This window comes from Chrysemys picta, unplaced genomic scaffold, assembly GCF_011386835.1.
Source record: "Chrysemys picta bellii isolate R12L10 unplaced genomic scaffold, ASM1138683v2 scaf3021, whole genome shotgun sequence".
In the NCBI taxonomy this organism is placed as follows: domain Eukaryota; kingdom Metazoa; phylum Chordata; order Testudines; family Emydidae; genus Chrysemys; species Chrysemys picta.
Window position 1 is genome coordinate 1 of NW_027055723.1, and position 5746 is coordinate 5746.

Sequence of the window (5746 nt, forward strand, 5' to 3'; positions counted from 1 at the left end):
CACGGCGGTGGTCAAGCTGCAGGAGCATGTGGCTCAGAAATGCCTGGAGATCCAAATGAAGGCGTTTCCTAAGATGGTGGGAGAGTCGCACAGAGATTCTCCCCTCCTGAGAGAGACTGCCCTGCCTGGGCCACTCCGCCCCCCTAGGGAGCCAGGCAAGCCCAGGACAGCGGCATTGCCAACGATGGGACAACAGCCTGCCCACCCCATCGAACTCCACATAAGGCGTAAGCATCTCGTCATGCAGTGGGGGCTGCTCACCCTGGACCCAGAGCCCCCGGCAAAGGTGCCTCACACCGTCCCAGCCAAGGGAGCTGGGGTGGAATTCAGTGAGATGGAGACCGATTTCCTGCTTGATGAGGTCAGGGAGAAGTTGGACTGGCACACGCAGTGGAAGAAGCTGCAGCAGGAGTGGGGTTTGCCGGATGCCCAGTGGAAATCCCTGCAGACTTTCCTACCCCCGGTTCCCAAGCTGTCCTCCCTGAAGGCAAAGCCCGAGGTTGAGGTGGTTCCCATCCTTGTGGAGCTGCTCTTCCTTGCGAGGGACGTTAAAAAGCAGCTGGAGTTCCACATTATAAAGATGCAAGTGCAGCAAAGATGGGGACTGCCCATGAGGATCCAGGATTCCCTGAGGAGGTTCATGTCTCCTTCCCCAGAGGAGAGAGGCCGGCTCTCTCACCCTACCTGCGGGGGCATCGTGACTCCGTACCGGTCACCGTTTCAGGTGCGTTCCAAGAAGGCTCGGTCTATTCAGTTGCCTCTAAGGGCCCCCTGTCAGAGGTGACTGGAGGATGTACATGCCCTACCCACCAACAGAAGGCAGCAAATGGCCAGGTCTTACTCCTGGAAGCATCGTGGGGCAGCAGCTTCGACAGGGAAAGAAACCCCAGACCATGGCAGCGTATCGCAGACAGGGAAGCAAAGCACAAGCTCCTCTTGTTCCACACGCCCTCCAACGCCAGTGGAAGATACCACCATGGAGATGGGCAGGAGTGAGAGTGCGGAAGGAAACCAGGCTAACCCAGATCGCTGCACTCTGCCAGCAGGGGTGGATCTGACATCGCCACCTCCAGAAACCGCAGGAACAGAGAAGTTGATCGCAGCGACACTCCACATTTATGGGAGTGAGTTGAGAAAGCCCCTTACCGGTGTGACCAGCACCAAAGGGACAGAAGAGACGCTGGAGCTGCACATGGAGAGGAAGGTTATCTCGGGAGAAGGCTCTTGCCTGAGGCCAGGGGCACAGACAGGTGAGAGCAGGGCAGATCGTCCCAAGACCCAACGCCACCAGGTTGCCCCAGAGGCACCAGGCTCTGGGCAGCTGACAAGATCCATTCTTGACTCTCTTGTTGCTGGGCAGGCTGCGCACGACCTGCAGATCAAGCACCTGATGGAAATGTTGAGCAGCTCCCGCCCCTTGGCGGGCCAGGTCTCAGTCTGCCAGCTGTGCCGCAAGGCACATCCAGGAAAGGAGAAGGGTCAGAAAACTCAGGAGGAGACACAAGTATCTGCTGAGCTGCATGGTCTTCGAGACATCACGGCTCCACACGGGTTCGATGGAACTGTGACTTCAAAGCTCTCCAGGGACCAGCCGCCAATCAGAGTCTGCAAGTGCGGTAAGGTTCGACGGAAGAGACCTGCTGGCTCTGCAGGTGCTGACTTGCCCAGAAGATCCCATGGAATTCCACAACGATGGACTCCAGGAGACTCCTCAGCGTCATCCAACCACAACAAGCTGCCAGTGGTGTGGCTCCTTCCAGCAGACAGGAGCAAGACGCAGGATGGAATGGGGAAAACGGCCCCCACCAAGCAACCAAAGATGGTGTCCATTGCTACAAGTACAACAGGGCTTTCACAAGCCGGGGAGAAAGCAACTGGGAGTCCTGACGGTTCTCCTCCAAAGCCAGAAAAGGCCTCCAGAGCAAGGACACCATCCCCTTCAAGGAACAAAGTTCCAGTTCTCAAACGGATCTTAATGTGCCTCAGGCAAACCTTCTCCAAACTTCAAAACACAGTGAAGTCTCAAATGTCCAAGGACCCTCGTTCAAGAACACCTGATACTAAATTTACAAAGCCACCCTTTTGGAAGGCAAGGGCCTCCAAGGGTGTTTGGTAGTAGTATAAAGCCCTACCGTCAACCCCGCCCCTTGACCCCTTAAGCCCCGACCACTTGTCACCGGAAGACCCACACATGGGGGGTATTACTTCCGGTGTCAAGGCGGACACATGACCGGAAGCAAAGTGTGTCATGTTACCCCTATAAGAACTCCTCCCACTGCCCTCTACCAATCAGAATGGGTTTCACCCGCGTAGGCCTGTCCCGAGAGGAGATTTGACCAATATGAGGGAGTTCCAGGGCGGGGTGAACCATCCCGAAGGGGTTCATGTGACCCCTCTAAGAACTCCTCCCACCTCCCTCTACCAATCAGAATGGTTTTTGTCTGCGTAGGCCTGTCCAGAGGGGAGATTTGACCAATATGGGGGAGTTCCGGGGCGGGGTGACCCATCCGGATCGGGTTCATGTGACCCCTCTAAGAATTCCTCCCACCTCCCTCTACCAATCAGGAGGGGTTTCAGCCACATAGGATTGCCCCGAGAGCAGATTTGACCGATTGGGGGTGTCCCGAGGCGGGGTGACCCGTCCGGAAGTGGATAATGTGACCTCTCTAAGAACTCTTCCCACCGCCCTCTACCAATCGCAATGGGTTTCGGTCATATAGGACCGCCCCAAGAGCAGATTTGACCAATCGGGGGTGTTCTAGGTTGGGGTGACCTGCCCAGAAGAGGGTCATGTGACCCCTCTAAAAACTCCTCCCAGCGCCCTCTGCCAATCAGAGCGCAGCACCATCACCCCATAAGTCCCAGTGCTGGGGCAGAAGAGGCCATCTTTTACCAGGAATGCATGCTTTAGAAATCGTGGAAACATGGACTCCTTCATCACTCCCATGAGAACTTCGGACTTTGTTTTCGCCCCGAGGGCCTTTGACCATCCGCGGAGAAAGCGCTACATCAGCGACAGTTCCGTGGAAGAGGAGGGAACGACCGAGGAGGGCCCTTTGGCCCAGCCGTTGATGGATACGCCAGAACCCGAAACCCAACTGCTTGTGAGACACCCCGATGAGCGTGGTGGCCTCTTGTCATCCATCCCCCTGGAGGAGGAAGGCGAACACAGCTCGGGGGAGTCATCGGAGGACAAGGTGAATGGAAAAGACATCGCTCAGGTAAATGAATGATTAAGAAGTGATGGTTGATGATGGGGTGTAATGGGGCTAGGAACCGGGGGGCGGGGGGTTGTGTAAATTTAAAAACACGCAGTGGGAATTTACACTGTTTCTTTTCTGAAAATCTCTCGACAGCTCGAAGATGCCTTTCTAGAGGAGCAGGAGGCCCTGGACAGCGTTGCATCAAGCAGCGAAGATGAACTGGGCCCACCTTGGTTCTGCTCAACGCCGATACACATTGTTGAAGAGGACTCCGAGGATGACGGCTATGAGGAGTTTAGGAGGAGGCTTGGCATGGAACTAACTGAGCCAGTGCCATTGTCGTGAGCGTAAAAAAAGTCCTGCGGACTATTGTACGCGTTGCTGTTAATGCTGTACTTAATCACTGCCTTAGGGAAAAGCTTTTTGAAGATTGTGAGGGCTGTGTCATAGATGCGCCAGCCCAACGGCACCATGACTGTGTGACTTGGACTTCAGTGGCTATAAACTGCAAACTCCGGGGCCTGTGTGCTGAGCTGTGCTTGGAAATCCTATTAAACACTGTTATTGCCATAGGTTATGCTATGCAATGTCTGTGCCTAACCCAAGAACATTTAGCGCCAGGGGGGGCCTTCATAAAAAACAAACCCCAAGACATTCATTGAGATCTGCAAAGGGCCCCCACTTGGAATGGGTACTGTAAGAGGCCCTACAGAAAAATGTATTTGAACTAAAAGAAAAAAAAAGAAAAGAAAAGCAGCCCAGTTGTGCAGACAACTTATTCCCCCAGCCCAGACCACAAACGGGAATGCTAGGGAGGGGTGAGCCAATCAACCTGCTGACTATTTTGAAACAAAGAGTTAGGATGGTGTAAAAACCTCAGGGAGCTTGGAGCCTGTCTCTTCCAACAGAAACGCTCTTGAATTGCTGCTGGACTGCAAGAGGAGGTATGCACCCTCTTTTTAACTCTGAAAATAGATATTCTATAATGCCATTCTTTGGCCATGCCGTCTTAGTAAATAATGGTGCCTGGCTTTATTGCAGTGTGATCTGTTTAGCATGGAACCAGGAACTTTAAGCTGCATTTCACCACCAGGCCAAGGTAAAAACCATTTTAACTACAGATGTGCTTAATACTGTTAAATTAAAAAAAAAAAAAAAAAAAAAAAAACTTCAGGTATTACACAGGTTGTATAGGGATTTGGGGGTAATCCTAACTTAACATGTTTGCTTGTTCTTTAACCTGAAGGCCCAAACACACATGGCAGGGGTGGGGGCGGGGTGGTGGTGGACAGAACAACCATGTGCCTTTTAAATGCATGTGGGTTTATTGAAAAGTATTTTCAATGGATTTTAAAAGCAGTTTGGTTTTTATTTTGCAAAATGAGATGTCTTTTTAAAAAATGTTTGTGGGTTTGTTTTTTAAAGCAGTAGAAATAAACTCAAAACCTGTGTTTGTTGTACAGCCTGAAATGGATGATTTTGTTTTAAAGCTGTGACTTTTCAAATAGAAAAACACCCTAATGAATATTTTATTTTTTTAAGTTTACAAGACAGTTTCATGTGTTTTATAATGTTGTTTGCTTCACAGTACGGTCAAAACACGAGAGGGTAAACAAGCTCAGAAGAAAAAGGAAAGAGACAGCTGAAAAGGAAAATTCACCAGCATCAATGACTGATGGATGGATGAAGCCCAGTAAATATATTTTGCTTATTTGTTTCATGAGGTTTTGTATTTTAAGTAAATCCATATGTGTGGGTGAGAAAGATGGTAAAGTTCAGTTTTGTAAAATGTCTTTTCTCCCCCCTCATAGGCACGGGCAGCTTTCCTGACAATGCTGTAGTCGAAGCTACAGGGACACCTCCACCAGAACCGCCAAAGAACCAGGAATCTGCTTTGAGACCTTTAACAACGCTAACACAAAACAGCACAAGCAGGAGCGCCGCCAGCTTTTCTGCCGCCCTAGGCGGCGGAAGGTCCCACCCCGAAATGCCGCCCCCCCACAGAGGCGGCGGAAGGTCCCGCCGCTGAAATACCGCCGCGGTCGCCGCCCCCCAAATTGTAGCGCCCTAGGCGACCACCTAGGTGGTGGTCCTGAGCACGAGAGTGCAGATGAAGCATCAGGGCAGTCCAAACCTCATATACGTCAAACCCAAGGACAAAACAAAAGATTCTGGTAAAGACCAACCACGCAAACACAACTCCAGTTCCTCAGCGGCCACCGCCACACCAAGCCCTGAGAAAACTGAGCAAAAACGCTCACATTCACAAACCCGGAGCACGCGCTCTAGGGGTTGTGAACGTGAGCAAAAATACAGACATTCACAAACCTGGAGCACGCGCTCTAGGGGTTGTGAATAAAAAACCAAGGACTGACAGACCATTCTCCAAACACCATAAGCTCGTCACAACTCCCCCATATTCTAGTATTTGGGAAAAGTATGATGCTTCATTCAGAAAACTGATGAAGATTTGGGGAAAATATGAGGCTTTGTTCAGAATACTGGTGGTTGCTATATCCTCAGGGGTCTAAAAGAAAGGAGAG

General features: G+C 51.3%; 1 long non-coding RNA gene across 1 annotated transcript; it reads left to right on the plus strand.

Annotated features, from left to right (window-relative positions):
• Positions 1–3669: 3669 nt before the first annotated feature.
• On the plus strand, positions 3670–5444 carry LOC135980391 (uncharacterized). Its single transcript, XR_010597483.1, has 4 exons — positions 3670–4147; positions 4245–4302; positions 4792–4896; positions 5015–5444. It is a non-coding gene; the product is annotated as an uncharacterized LOC135980391 (long non-coding RNA).
• The last annotated feature ends 302 nt before the right edge of the window (positions 5445–5746 follow it).